The sequence below is a fragment of the Grus americana genome, chromosome 9 (genome assembly GCF_028858705.1).
Source record: "Grus americana isolate bGruAme1 chromosome 9, bGruAme1.mat, whole genome shotgun sequence".
In the NCBI taxonomy this organism is placed as follows: Eukaryota; Metazoa; Chordata; class Aves; order Gruiformes; family Gruidae; genus Grus; species Grus americana.
Genome location: NC_072860.1, coordinates 9,115,800 through 9,131,614, shown reverse-complemented (window position 1 = coordinate 9,131,614; position 15,815 = coordinate 9,115,800). Strand labels below are relative to the sequence as shown.

General features: G+C 47.4%; 1 protein-coding gene across 3 annotated transcripts in view; it reads right to left on the bottom strand.

Moving 5' to 3' along the window:
* Positions 1–13,307, bottom strand: part of ACSL3 (acyl-CoA synthetase long chain family member 3) — a 51,088-nt gene extending 37,781 nt beyond the window's left edge. For 2 of the 3 annotated variants that reach the window (XM_054835306.1, XM_054835305.1), the window contains exon 1: positions 13,049–13,305. The gene's annotated coding sequence lies outside the window, so the exon portion shown is untranslated. Of the gene's footprint in view, positions 1–13,048 lie in introns of all 3 variants that reach the window. The other variant, XM_054835307.1, reaches the window with a different exon arrangement.
* Positions 13,308–15,815: the final 2,508 nt, after the last annotated feature.

Below are 15,815 nucleotides of genomic sequence, written 5' to 3'. Positions count from 1 at the left end.
ACAGCTCTACCCAACCATGCCAGGCTCGTTGTGGTTATTAAAAAGCCTTTGCTAAAGAAAGATGTAGGAGAACAGGATTGCACGGCTGTAACAGTCAGACCTACTCAGCTAGAAGTTTTCGTGAAACTTTTTCAAGCAAGCAGACCCAGAATGAAGTTAATTCCCACATCATCTTCAGTCCTGAAGAAGAGACACCTGTCTCTCCCTGGACTTTGTCCTCCTCACCACTACACATGGTGTGAACTGCTATTAGCTTGCACAGAAAGAGATACAGTAGAAGACCAAAATTACTACTGATTACGGCCGCTCTCTCAAAAGGACGCAGACTTTCTGGACATGGGGAGAATAACTACTCTCTGCAAGCACATCGAGGCTACTTTTGAACTACCTTGCTCAGATCACCCTGGAGCCTTCAGCTGTGGTGCATACTCAGGCTCTTTCAAGGCCCCCGTTGCTCTGCTGGGGATCACGGACGCGCAGGCGGATGGCCAGAGCCACCCCAGCACTCCCACCCCACTCGCACAACTCGCCCCGGGAGGCTTCGGCAGGAGCGAATCCACAACTGAACTCCGGTCCTGATGGCAACTCGGACGCTCCTGTGCACAAGTGTGTTTCCGAAAAGTATACGGGGGCACGCGCAGACCATCAGGAAAGACACGTGGTGACCTGGCACAAACCAGTTTCCAAGGTAAGTGTTTAACAGATCGCTGGGGCAGCCAAGGCTGCTCACCATGTGCACGGCCTGAGGGCATGGCTTCAGTTTGGCTCAAGCAGATTTCACGCTGGGCTGCTAATAAAAACAGACCGTTCACCTCCAAAATGTAATCCAGCTCTTTCCCTCCACTGCACCCACACACGCGCGCCTGTGTGGCTAGGAACGAGTCAGATTAGCTTGCTGATCCAGTTTAAACCCCCTCCTTCTCCGGGCAGAAAGGTGGATTTTCCTGTGTCTCAACTTTGGTACTTACTGGAGCCTAGGGTGAGTCACTGCAGGCCCCTAAACCAACAGAAAATTAGCACTACAAAAGAAGTTATTCTCCCGCTATCTAAACCGGGTGACTGTGAACAGTTAATGCCACGCAAAGAGGGAACACACAGCTGGAGGAGGAGAGGGCCGGAGCCTGGCAGTCACGCTGTAAATCTGTAAATCAAACCTCCGCTCGCCCTAGGAGAACCAAGATCAGCATAGACCGATACGTGAAACGCCTCGTGACTTGGTCATCACCAGTACGCTGTGGGATCAGAGAAGAGCTGCGGTCTGGAGGATTAACCTTCTGCTCTCACTACTAATGATCTCACTACTTACTTTGTTTGGAGCTCACCCTTGGTGGATTCAACTGCTACAGCCTATTAAACATTCCTATAAATACGAAGGGGTTTAATGTATGTCCTTCACATCTCAATGCTACATTTGTAAAACGATACTCGTATTTCCTTTACGTACTTCCACTACCTACCTCCATGCCCCGCTTGTATGAAACATCACTGCATGTTGCAGGGGAGAGAGAGGCTCAGGTTCATAAATCTATCCTCTGCTTTCTAACAAAACAAAGACAGTAATATTTATGAGGACCTGAAAGCTAAAGTGACAATCAAAGTAGACAGAGAGCTTTATTTTTCCAAAACAAACCTACGGGGCTTTCAATGCACACTTTGACCGCATAGGCTACAAACTGAAGTTTAAACTTTTGTTACAGGTGAAAAGTAAAACTAAATCAAAATGGGTTCAGCACTAATTCAGGAGCAACACTTAAACAGGCACTCCTAAAGCTGCTGTTACCTACGAGAAATACCCTTCCGAGATACTAAAATCAGCTGAAAGAACAAACCCCATTGCAATTCTGCATCTTAGAAATTTCCCTATTCAAAACATTTTGAAACTTATTTTCATTAAGTTAAATTTTTAATTTATACAAAACAGATTAAGCATTTAATGGATTGATGAATACATCTTCTATTAATAAGAGTAATCAAACACAGCTCTAATGTAACAATTGTCAGAAAACCAGAAAGCACTTCCCAAAAAGTTAACATCACTGTTGCTACCAATACAGAGAAAAAAAAAAAAAAAGTGTGATAAAAACATTTATTCAAAGTCATTCAACAAAGTACCGGTTATGCCAGGAAAACAATCCAGTGCTGCTACATCTTTGTCTCCTCTTCTTCCCACTACATAATACTGCTTTATGGCAAACAAGCCTCTTACTCATTTCAGGCACTTTGATTTATCAGATATTGTCAATACGTTACTTCCATTCCTTCTCATAAGGAGTTATTACAGTGCTTAAGAGATGTATTCAATGCCAAACTAAATTAAGTATTGTCATGCTTATGCCAGTGTCCTGGTTTAGCCCCAGCCGGCAGCTAAGCACCGCGTGGCCGCTTGCTCCTTCCCCAGCCCCAGGGGGATGGGGGGAGAAGTGGAAGAAAAAGTTAAAACTCATGGGTTGGGATAACAGTTTACTGGGACAGCAAAGGAAGAGGAAAATACCAACAACAATACTAATAAAAGAATAGGCAAAGCGGGGATACACAATGCAAATTGCTCACCGCCAGGAACCCAATGCCCAACCCATCTGGAGCAGCGATCCCTCTTCCCCGGCCAGCTCCCCCCCTTATATACTGAGCATGATGTCATACGGTATGGAATATCCATTTGGCTGGTTTGGGTCACCAGTCCTGGCCGTGTCCCCTCCCAGCCAAAAACCAGGACACAGAGACACAAAGAAATTAACGGATAAAGTACCCTACTGCTGGAAAAGACCTCAGAGTAACTTTGGTATCTGCAAATCAACTGCCAAAAAGAGACAAAACCACCAATTGCCCAAGTACACCGTTCGACTTGTAAACCACAGATACAAATTACGCATGAAGAGCACTTAAACAAAAACACTAATACCGCTGCGCGCACAGCATGAAAAAAGTACACATAAAAATAAACCAGACACTTGGTCATTACCCCCAACCTTTGGCTAGCGGAGAAGTGGAGTAACAGCCCAGTCCTCGCTGCCAGCTTATCACTCCCCAAATTCCTACAATCATTTTCCAGTTGTTTCAGACAATACTCCTAGGTACTTCCACTGGGAGGCAGACTCTGTTTTCCATTTGAATGGAAGGAAACATCCAGAATGGTTTGATATGCCATTTTCTACTAGAAAATACAGCCTCACGTCAGTTCTCTAATTTCTGGGAAATCTGAAATGCTAAGGAGTGAACAGGTCTGGTTTGCTTGTTTCTCAAAAATCAAAACAGAAATAGTTGTTCTGTTGCTGTATGTTCAATCTGGTTCTGTGCTGTATTCTGGTCATGGATTTGTCAGATCAGAACAAAAATCTAACATAACAATACCAGATATTTTTAGCAGTAAAGGTGCTTCTGTTTTTCCCTCTAGCAGAAGCTACACATGCATAAAAATGTTAGATGAATTAGACTTCATCTAGTGTGACAGTAAAAAATATTACCTATTATCCTATATCCATTTTTTAATTAAATACCAGGTGGCCAGCTCCAAAATCTGCTAAGCCCATGTATTTATATTGCCTTTGCCTTCTTTCTGTAACATTTCTTCTTTATTTGATGGGCTTTCATTAGGGATGACCGTAAGTCAGAACCTCTTTAAGGAGCGAGCAGGAGACGAGTACACTCAAGAAACAAAGGAAATCTGAGAGAACAAAATGATGATACAGGCTTCGGAAGAAAGAGTAAAGGATTTATTCCAAGTCTTTATAGAGGTTCCTCACAACAAAAACATCAGCCAGATGAACAATGCTTTCAAGAGGAATTTTACAATACATTTCAAAGGAATAAGGACATCCGCAGCGTGATCAAAGCTATCAAAGTGATAAAGTGGGATGTTTCACCACCTAATTTGAAAGGCCGAGCTGTTGACATTTTCAATACACTTTCTCTTCTGAAGGATAAATACATTTTCAGGTTCCAATTGCTCTGGTTTTGATGTGTTTGGGGTTTTGTTTGTTTGGGGGTTTTTGTTTGGTTTCACTTTGTGGTTGGTTGTTTTGGGGTTTTTTTGGGGTTTTTTTGTTTTTTGTTTTTTGGTTTTTTTTTTTAACGACATTGTGTCCAGTTATGTACAGGGATTTACTACCAAAAGAACTTTAATGGAGAAGTTCCCACAGAACATCTGCTTTTCTCCACCCCCCCCTACTTTCCACAGTGGTGACTGCACCTCCAGAAGAGGAGCAGCCCCTCTCCTCCGGCCAGCGCAGGAAGTCACCAGTCCCTCAGAGGGGACCAGTACCTGTCCGGGGAAAGAGTCGTGCCCCAAGAGAGATCCCCCCTGCCCCAAGTCACACAGCAGAAAAGCAGGAGAGCAGAACCGACAAACATCACAGACCCCGGAGGCCTTGCCTCAAGCCAACGCTTGCACAAGACTCGCTGGGTGCTTCACAGCTCATGACGTGAGCCTCTCCGCCAGGGCTAAAAGCAAGACGTATCGAAAGCAGTACTTCACTCCGGTAACTATATAAACGCAGAAAATAACTCGGGGAGCTTTTCCTGAGCGCAAATAGAAAGGGAGAAAGGAAATTTGCTCGTTCAAAGTTCTGTGAATACGCAATTTTCAAGTACACATTTAGTAATCTTCCCTGTGCCACCAGTTATAAATCTATTCTCAAAAACATAATCTTCTGTTCTTAGACCGCTTACGTATTGAGAGATACCACCTCCTGAACACACAGCTTTACAGACAATCACCCCGGACTCCTAAGCTGTTTTAACAGAAATACTTTGTTTAAGATTAGTTATATTTGAACATACATCCCAAATGTACTGCAATGCACAGAAACCGCCTTTCTCTTAGTATTTTTCAGAACCTAACGCTAAAAAATTACTTATTTAACTCCAGATTTTTAAAAGGCTCAAGTTGAACCAAACTGCGATTCACAAGACACCAGGAATGCTGCACACACTGTCAATCAGTAGAAACAGGACTTAAATGTTTCCGATGGGTATAAGCATGACGCTATAAACGCCAAGGTGCCACGAGGAATGTCACCTGGAACTTTTCATGTCACTTGGGAACTTCTCAGCCTTTGTCACAGATGCACAGTCCTGTTCTCCGCAACAGCAAAGCTGCCCCAAAGGGCTCCTGGACCAAGCGCTTCATGAAGCCCAGGGAAGGCTGCCACGGAAGCCGGCTTCGGCTGTCACCGCTTCAACCTCATTCCCTCACGTATTTATGGGCAGACATATTCCTTGGCACTCAAAAAGTGGGGGGTGACCCACGGGGAGTCGCACAAAAGCTTAAGTTACAGAAAGATTAGAAGGCTGGTTTACTACAAACCACTTTATCAGGTTTTTGTTTCTCTTGGCTGCTCTGAAATTCTAGGGGCAGCAGGGAATACACTATTACAAAAGAAAGAAATAGCAAAGGATACAAAGTATTTCAAATTCAGTGTTTTCCTAAAGAGCTACTTTATCTGTGTTTTAGATCATCCAGGGGAAATGACTCCCTTGTTCGAAATCCAGCACTGCAATTTATTTAAGTACAGCCTAAGGATGCCTACCCTGCTCATTTGAGACATCATCCTATTTTCTAAGCTTAGAAGTAACAGAGTACCAGGACAACATCTCTCCTTCATCACACTGGAACAAATATCCTTTTCTCTCTTTTTATTAGTCTCTCTTTTTGTAAGCAAAGCAAGGCAGGATCACTTATGAACATGCCCAACAATTGCGTACCATGAAACAAATGCAAAACAAGGACTCATTAAATTAGAGGCCATTTTATTCTATGTGAAGAAGCATTAAAGAAGCATCGTCCTCAGCTCCAAGTCCTTACGTGTCACCCTTAAAAATAAAACTTACAAATTCAGGTGTTGAAAATCAGAGGACAACATCCAGTGACCCCAGATACAGGCTGCAGGGGATGAAGGTGAGGAGGTAACTAATTCCTCCCAGGAGATAATTCAAGTCAGTAGTTCAGAATCAGAATCATACAAGTACTATGTCGGTAGATGGAGTTTCTGGCAGAAGGGAATCCTGGTTTTCTATTCAGGGGAAATAAACACACCTTTAGACTCTGATAATGTAAGCATGACCAAATTATTGAAGTACCTGGCTGGGTAGAGCCTTCACAGCTGTTTTAAAAAAAAAAAAACCCACACCAAACATTGATCTTTTTTTAAAAAAGAAAGGTGCCATAGTACAACAGCATTTGCAGAATTCTGTAAATATTCTCAGGCAAAATTATTCTGCCTGCGTTATACAGATTGCCAGATTAGATTAATACAAGTTGACAAGTTGGAAGTCCAGAATAAACTATTAAATATTTCTAGAAGAAGAATATAAATACGTTTCATCTGTTTCATGAGCCATTAACATTTCAAAAACTAAAAGAATTACATCTTGCATTTAAAAAAAAAAAAAAACCAAAAGAATGATGAAAGATTAAGCTAATGATGTTATTAAAATGTATACAATTTCAACCACTGTACTCTTAAGACTCTTATCTTAAATGTATACACTTCTACAGATGTATAGAAGAAAAAAAAAGTCAGGCTAGCAGATCTATCCATTCTTTCACACCCTGGACCTGGCCACAATTGCGTGTGTGAATATGTAATACAGGATGTTGACAGAATTTTTTTTTTTAAATAACACTCATTTTATTGATAAATGACAGATTTTTGAAAACAAAAGTAGTCACAAGTTTCTTTAAGAATGTCTCTTTTAGTTAGTGTTCCGGACCAAAGTGGCTCACACCACCTTCCAGCAGGCACTACAGCCTTGGCTTTGTGGCTAGGACACTCACACTAGCTCACACCCTGCTATGCTTCATTGCAAAGTGGATCTGTACCTCGTTCTTGAAAGTACTGGAAGTTATCAGGTTAAGCTATTTGTGCAGATTGCAAGAGAACAAGATAAAAATCTTCAACAGCATCTTCCCCCACACGGAGAGAAAAAAAAAAAAAAAGATCTACACAGTTATCAGCACTGCAGAACTGGAAAATATTTTCAGGCATCTCAAAGCTGTCCATCAGGAAAATCACTTCTCTATTCACAGCTTCCCTGGAATAATACAGCGCAGCAGTACTTCATAAGAACAATTAAACCGCAGCTAGAAGTGACTGACAAGCCCTGGCAACAGAACTTTCCAAGTAGTTTGTGGACTTACTGCTGTGAACAGACTGAACCTGCTTTTTGCTGCACAGACAATGAAGCTCCCTGCCCGAGCATCACTGGGACCGCTGGTTCCTTCCTACGCCTGTTGCCTTACCTGTCTCCTCACCAAACACATAAATCCTTACAAAATCTGTAGACAAAAAAAAGCAGATACATCTTTTTCACATAACCACTTAAATCCTCCTGCACAGCTGTCACCTCCTGCTTCTCCCGTCCCCTTCCGCCTTTCTGCATACCCACAGACTTAAAGCACAGACTGCAGACATCCTCTTTACCAAACACAAATTATGCACACATCTAACTTAAAAACTAACCATAGATGCTCCACTTTCCACATTTTTCATAGGTTCTCACAGAATGAGCCCACAAACTTTGATTTTAATAATGGTTTGGTGAAACAACCGCAGACCATGGTCCACTGTTTCAAAACTCTGTCTTAAAACTCTGGTTGGTAGAAATCATACTGTACATAAGACCCAATAAACCTTATGGCATCACGAACACTGATGTGTGATACTGCACGAACTGCTCTGAAGTCTTCCAGTCAAGAAGCGAAGCACCCACGCAAAACCTTCCAGGGGATGGTCAAGGCTTCTCACAAGTCTCAGCAGTCAACCCAAGTAAAATGAGGCACGTTCCATACCCTGTCCTGGGCAGCAGTAAGGGAAAGGCAGAAAAGTCTTTCCTCTAAAGATGCAGAAAAACTGTTTTTATATAGTTTTCAGTTCACAGTATCGTTATGAGTTTACTACGGGAGGAGAGAATGTTCTATGCACACAGTAACGTAACAGCAACTGGTGGGGAACTGGAACTGGCAGTGCAGTACTAGTGCTATTCTGCTGCTTAATCCTCAACAAGTCACTTCTAATCTTTATTATTTATTCTCCCCTTTCAGGTCTCATACTGGTTTCATCTAGTAGATACAAGCATTCAGGGTAAGGATGATATTTACACAGTACCTAAAAAACCCCAAAGTTCCAGGTTTCCAATTGTGATGTGAAATGGGAAAAGGCTTGCAGTTTGTGATTGCTGTTTTCCGCTATCAGCAGTGAAAATCCGCAAGTCAGAAACTTCCAGTAATACTATTTCCCCTGCTCTTCAGGAAACTCAGGAAACTGAGAAGCCAGTTTGTCCCATTTCAGATACTGTCATTAACTAGCACATCTTCGTACTTAACAAGACTCACGAACACTGAAGGAAGCACGACCTCCCAACGCAGACGCTGGGACAAACTGCCATCACCTCCTGCCCCAGGATCACAGACACGAAGTCAGCACCTCGACTTCCCACGAGCCCCAGGCTCACTTAAGGAACAAGAGGACACATGTGTCAGTAATTCCTTCCCAAGGATCAGTAAAGGCTGTTCCAAGTTTTGAAACGGGCTGATTCTAAAACCGTTTGAATTTTGAACAACTTTTCTCTAACTGATTCAGAAGGTAATACAGAGTAAGATTTGAGCTTCCTTCAGAAAGCTGCATTTTGTTCCCCCTCTAGTCCTGATTTAGTAATAGCCATTCAGAAGGTGCTATCAGGATATGGCCTTGTCCAGGTGATATCTGTCACCATCCTCAAAATCACTAGATCCCAAACTCTATCTCGAAGCAGAGTACTGAAACCTTTAAGAGTCCTTCAGACCTTACTACATGGCAAACCCTGATGTAGATCAGGATCTCAGGATGAAAAGCAGCTGTTCCAACTCAAACTGCATAATTAAACAAACGAAGCCCTGCCATTTGAGAGCTGCTTAAGGTTGGCTTGAGTGCTTGCTATATTCCTCCACGTATGATGAGTAAACCTGCACTGCCAGACCGCATGCAGTCCTAAATAAGCTGGCTCAGAAACTTCCACTGTGACTGTTCCATGGGCATAAACTAAATAGACCTACGGGATAATGCACGTGGGAAAGGACCTCAGGGGGCCTCTGGTTCAACCTGCAGCTCAAAGCAGGGTCACCCATGAGATCATACCTGCTTTATCCAGTTGGATTTTGAAAACCTCCATGGAAGGAGACTGTACAACCTCTCTGGACAGCAAGTCCCACTGCTCAACTGACCTCACGGTGAAAAATGCCTTATAGACACGGACTTCTCTGACTTCAATTCACATCTGCTGTCTCTTGTCCTCCCACCATGGAGGACTGTGAAGAACCCGGCTTCACTCCCTCGAAAACCTCCCCATAGGTGCTGGAAGGGCCCCCCCAAGCCTTCTCCATGCTCGACAACAGGCACGGTTCCTCTGCCTCTCCTCACCAGGCAAAAGCTCACACCTCAAGACAACCTTGGTAGCTCTCCACGGAACCCACTCCAGGTTATCAACATTTCCCTCGTCCTGGGGGGCAGCACAGCCTGACGCCGTACGCTGGATGTGTTCTAACGAGTGCCGAGTGGAAGGGGATAATCGCTTCGCTTGACCTACTGGCTGTGCTCCCGTTAATACGGGGCACCCGGCTGCCTCGTGCTCGGCTTGCTGTCCACCCCGACCCCCGGGGCCTTCTCAGCAGAGCTGCTCCCCAGCCAGGCTGGCCCCAGGTGCGCTGCTGCGAGGGGTTGCTCCTGCCAGCAAACAAAGCCAGGAAGCCCTCACCCTTAAATAGCTGGCTTAAATGGTAAGTTTGCTTAGTAATCAGCAGCAGATGAAATGGATGGAAATTGAAGCCAAGTCTTCTTAGTGTTAATACACCTTACTTAGTAGTACTAAGTCGCATCTTAGGGCCATATTCAGATGGCCTAAATTCCACACAAATCCTTCTGCCGCCTATTTCTTATTAGCTGGCTTTCAGGCAGCTACCCATCCAGCATCTTACGTAAATTCTCCAAATTGTCTCCAAAACCACCTAGATTTCTCCATTGACTGAGAAAAGGGGCTTGAGTGGAATTCAGGCCACTCGAACTTAATCTTCAGGGTCCGGTGACGCTGCAGCATCAGACTGCATTACTCCTCTGGTTTTGTCACCGTGGCAGTAAGCAGCAGCTTGTTTGTCAGGACAGGTTTTAGTTTAGTTACTCGTCCACTCGAAAACGTATTTTTAAAGAAAATGTAGATTTCTAAACAATTCAGGATCCAATTCTTCCTGCTCCCTTCTGGATATTTATTCCATAGCTGGATCTCCTCGAACAAGGATGCTTTACCTACCATCCTCTCACGTTTTGTCCTGAGCTATGTGTGGTGTTTTGTTCCAGATATCTTGATGATTCACTGATAAAAAATTGGTCTTTAGTATGACTGTGGCTCAAACCAGTCACTGGTCTACAGAAAGGAGGAATAAAAGCTCTACGCCGGTACTAAACATGGGCTTAGGGATCGATGGCTTAAATGCTCACCAGTTCAGCAAGAGCTCACTGTGCTTTCAGTCAAGGATGAAGACGTTTCCTCTAGTTCTTCAAAGGCTATCACTTTTCCAATAAATATAATTCTGATTTTTTTTAGGTTTCGGGCTGAACCAGATCTCTTGATTTGAGAGGTTCTCTCTCACAGGCATTACGGTTTTATAACAGTGTCATAAAATGAAAAGTTACGCCTATCAGCACACTCAGCCCAACACGCTCCACTCGGCGGGCTTGCATAATCAGGATCCTCCAAGCGAGGGAGACGGAGCGGGGATGGCAGGAACTACCCGGCAACACTTCCAAAAAGAGGAACCAGATTCAACACACCACCATCCTGACACCTCGCTTCAGGACATCAACGATGCTTTTGTCAAAGCCCCAGAGGCACAGGTACGCACAGCCTGCCCTGGCCCACAGCCGCAAGCTAGTTCTCTCAACATATATCGCAGTCCACCTACAGATACACGACTCTGAAATACACAGAAAAAATGTTGAGGCTGAGGTTTATTATTTTCATGACTACTTTGAGCGGAACTGGATGCCTGGAGATGGCACAACTTTCAGAACCAAGTGACAGTTTATTGAGGATCAAACAGGCTATTTTAGAATAAATATGGTAGGTTCAATTTTTTACAAAGGATGCTGTTTCCATTAGTAAGAAGCTTGCTTTTCTGACCAGCCAACAGGGACTGGATCCATGCCACAAGCTGAGCACGTTACATGTTTCAGAAGTCTTGACCACAGATACGAGCAGATCCATTAGATGCACTCAAGTTTGTCAGCCATACAAAGCATGAAATTTAGATCTAACCCCTGCTTCTAGGGCCTAACAATAAAATATATGCTGAACAACTGCAAAGAAAATGTAAGCCTTTCAGTCGCAAAGTTCGGCTTCAACCATTCCTGAAGCACAAATCCTCAGGACAAGGAGGAATTACCAGGTTTAACAATGTCTCTTCCTTAACGTTTCAAAGCACATAGGACAGGCAAATACAGCGACGTGCTCGCCTTCTCAGCGGTGCAGATGGGTACGAGCGTAAAGACTTACGACTGCATCCAGATGATTATCTTCCTCTTAGGACACAATCAAGACCTGATAACACATTAACACTTCTGACTTTTACTTTTTACCCCCAGAAAAAAAAAGAAAAGAAAAAGTCATACACCACAGTGAATTTGCACACAATGAGCAGTTACATCCATTCTGGGGAAAAACTATTTCCACAGCAGAAGGCTACCAGACGAAAATCCCATTACATCCAGTATAACTTTTGGGTTCATTTTGTGCTTTTTCTTTACATGCTTAGAATATAATAATAAAAAACCCCTTGATATCAACTCAAATATTCCTTAAGACTTCTGCAATACTCTAAAACATTTTGAGTAAAAATGAGTGCCCTTACCCTTAAGAGACGTTTTGAAGTACTCAAAAATATTTATCATTGGTTTTACTCTTTTTCACAAATTCTCTATTGATAATACCACTTGTTATATATAATAATATAAAAATTATGCATTGTTTGCGGGGAGTTATTTCTTCAAAGAATTAAAAACCCAAAAACCTGTCCTAGCGGTGCTCATAAACTACCTTACAACTGGTTTTATTCAAGTCACGGTTTTAGTTTATCTGACGGTTCCCGTTTGCTTACTTCATAAAGACCTTGTAGGGGTCCCACAGACTGAACGTGGTGCTGTTTACGGGACCATCTTCTGACGCCTTCCCCTCTCCCACACGCTTCGAGCGAAGGATGCTCCTCGGCTATCTTTCACGAGCGAGTACCTCGGGGACTGAGTACCTCAGCACTAAACCAACCATCAAACCCCTTGAAATTAGACTGAAACCGGTGAAATACGACTGGAAATTCCGATCCGTACCTCCTCCAGCTGCGCTGCCTTCACATGACGTGCGCTTAACGGACCGTGAGCTGCACGTCGAGACCGAAGGCTGTGCGCAAACGCGCCGCCGGCACCAAGCCCCGGGATGTGGGGTGTCCCCGGTCCGCGGCTGGGCACGCCGCCCCCCCCACGCCGCCCCGGCGGGCCGTTACCTGCCGGGCGGGCCGAGCAGCCCTCTGCCCCCAGCCACGGCCGGCTCGGTGACTCACGGCGGAGCTTTCCCCACCTCCTCGTACGTAAGAGCCGAAACACAAAGACAAGGAGAAGGAAAAGGCGCCCGTCGTTGCCTATTATCCCGCTAATTACCCCGGGCGCTCCGGCGCCCTGCGCGGGCGGTAATCGCCTCGCAGCGGCAGGAAGGCCGGCCGGCCGCCGCAGCGGGACCCGGCGGTGCGCAGCCGGGCCGCCCCCCACCGCCAGCCGGGCCGCGGGCGGCTCTCGCCGCCCTCCCAACCCCCGTCTCCGTCCCCACCCCGCCGGGCCGCTTCAGCACCACCGCGGCCCGGATGGCCGCCGCGCCCGCACTCGCCTCCGCGCAGGCGGCGGGAGGCCGCCCCGCCCCGGCGTTGCGGCCCCGGGAGGCCCGTTCCGGCGGCCCCCCACCACAGCGGGGCCGGGAGCGCACCCGGCGGCGCAGGGCCACGCAGCCACCCCCGCACCGGCCTCCCGCGCCCCGCACTCACCGGCCCCCGGCCCAGAGGACGCCCGCGGTCGGCGCCCGCACGCTGCGGGCCGCCTCCACCCGCCCCGGCGCGGCCGCTCCTGCCGCCGCGGCCCGAGTGCGCGTCCCCGGCCGCGCCGCGCCAGTGGCTGGGCTCAGCGGCGGCTCGGCAGCCCGCCGCCGCCGGGCGCGCTCATTCCGTGTGCGGCACGGCGCCTCCTGGTTGGCCGCAGCGCGGTGGCGCGCGGGGCCGGGCTCCCACGGAATGGCGGGGCGGGCCGAGCCGGACCGGGGTTACTACAGGTCACCCGCGGCGGTGGGCGGGGCGACAGCGAGGGGGCCGATCTTTGAGGAGGGGCGGGGCGAGGCCGGGCCCGCCCCCCGTGACGGGCCGCGTCATCCGCGGCACCCGGCCGCCGTTCGGCTTCACTGCGCCTGCGCGGCCGTCGCCCCGGTCCCGGGTGGGGGGCAGTGACCGCTGTGGGGCGGCTGTGGGGCACGGCGGGGAACGGCACGGCACGGCACGGCGGGCTGCCGGGGGCACCGCCGTTACACATTACCCGGTCTCCTCCTACCTCAACCTGCGTGTCCTTCGTCTCAATTAAAACGCCTGTTAATTACCTCGAGTCCGCCATTAATTTCGTTACTTTGACAGGAGTTCCCGTAGTGACGGGTGGCTGCCCGGCCCTGCCCCGGCCCCCAGAGCTGTCCACCCCCGCCTGCCTTGGGCCGGTGGCTGAAAATCCAGAGCTGCTGCAAGAACGTCAGGGCTTGGGGCGGCCGCGGAGATTTTCCCGAGTTTGAGGTTTTACTGAAGGTGTCATCAGCGGCACTGGCTGCTCGTGACGTGCGTCTCTGCTGACAGCCCTGAACAAAGCCCGCTCGCTTCACGTGGATGGCATCACAGCCGGCGTCATGAGGAGCCCCGCGGTGGTGGCTCGTGCTGCCGGAGGCTCGGGCCGCCCAGCACTGGCTCATCCAGATCCTGCGCGTCCTCCCCCAGAGTTAACGGGTTTTATTGAGCCGGCGTAACACCACACCGAGCGCCCGCCGCAGACAGGCCCAGAAGAAAGACCGAGTCACCGCGGGCTGCAGCTGTGTCTGCAGCCGCCGTTGCCGAAGGGTTCGGTTTGTCGTGCCCCGTTGGGGCAGGCCCACGCTCCTCGCACGGCGCGCGGCCATCGGAACGCACAGCACGAGGAAGGGCAGAGTGGGACGGAAATGCGGGGGGAAGCGGTCTGAACGCCAGGCCCCAAGCTACCTCGTACCATTTACACGCTCCGCAGCTGACCACCGTCCGTCCCGCAGATGTACGTCCTTCCTCCCTTCCTCCCACGGATAATGACCGTAGCTGTAAACGGCGCTTCGTCCTCTGAAACGTCATCTGCAGAGGGGCAGGGAAGACACTGACTCTTCCTAAGAGCAAATTAACTTTCTAATCCAAAGACCAACGCAGTCAGGCACCTCGGTGACTGGAAACAACGCTTCCAAGCGTTTAGAACTGGAACCGAAGAGCTGGCCACTGACAAACATTATCCACGGGAGTCATCTGAGCTGTGGAGGTCATGAGCTACCCGAGCAGAAGTGGTGCTAGCTGAAATACGGGTAGGAGTATGGGGAGGTTATATTTAACACAGTTTCACACTCGCTGGGAAAAGTGACAAAGGATAAGCAGACCTGGAAGGAGAAGGAACTCATTTTTCAAAGATGGAAAATGTGGGCATTTCTGCAACAGGAAGGAATTCAGGAGGCTTTCTGCCAAAGGACACGCTTGCATCGGCAGAGACAGAGTAAACTTAATAAATACAACGTGAATATTAGAACAAGGACAGGAGTCCTAGATTTGTGCCATGCAATCTTTCACATTTCATTCAAGGCAAGGAAAGTTCAGGATAAAACTACAAAAGCGATTTTACTAAAAGGAAGATGGGAGATAACGCACTGGACAGCGCTGAGCTCATCCGCTCAGCATCGCATCTCGTCTTGAACTCCCTGTTCTCTCGCGTGCTCCCGGGTAATCGCCAGCGACGGAGCAAAAGCCTCCCTTTGAGAAATGCACGGAATCCACAACTCGAAACTAAGTGTGACGCTTACTAAACTGCTAGATCTGAACAGTATCAAGTTTTATGAGCAGGAGATTCCAGAGAAACTTTAATTCCAAATACGGATTTGTTGTAAACTTTGTATTTCAGCCTTAGCTTTATTACAGGGTACATCAACGTGCATGTTTTACGTTTGCCTGAACTTCCGAGTTATCTGAAATCCAAAAGCTAACTGTGTAACTAGCTATATTTGTTCCGAACAGACCCAGCTGTTGGCTGCGTCCCTCGTAGTCTTCAGGGAAAACGAGGAGCGCATGATGACACACCACCCCAGCAGGATGTGTTTGGAAAACGTGTAAGGCCTTTGGTGTGGGTGTCCCCCAGTCCTTACCGCCTTTGCCTGTTTGTTATCCAAACTAGTACTCCGTGCCTGTTGCTGAGGAGCTTGCAAGCTTGTTACAGGCACAAAGCAGCTGAGGTACTTTCATCGCCCGGCGAATACCAACTGTCTGAGCCCGCCGGGATCCTCCTGCGTGCTGGACCGCGAGTCAGACATGCATCACAGAGCGCTCGTTATGTCCCAAAAAGCTGTCCGGTGCATCCCATATCTTAAGATAATTTAGATAGCAGTAAGCCATTCAAATAAAAACAAAAATACTGAGAACTAACTAGTAAATCCTAACAGGTTTTGAAGCTTTCATTCACTAGTGTTTAAACCAGTTGCTAAGGAGTTATGATTAAAAAGAC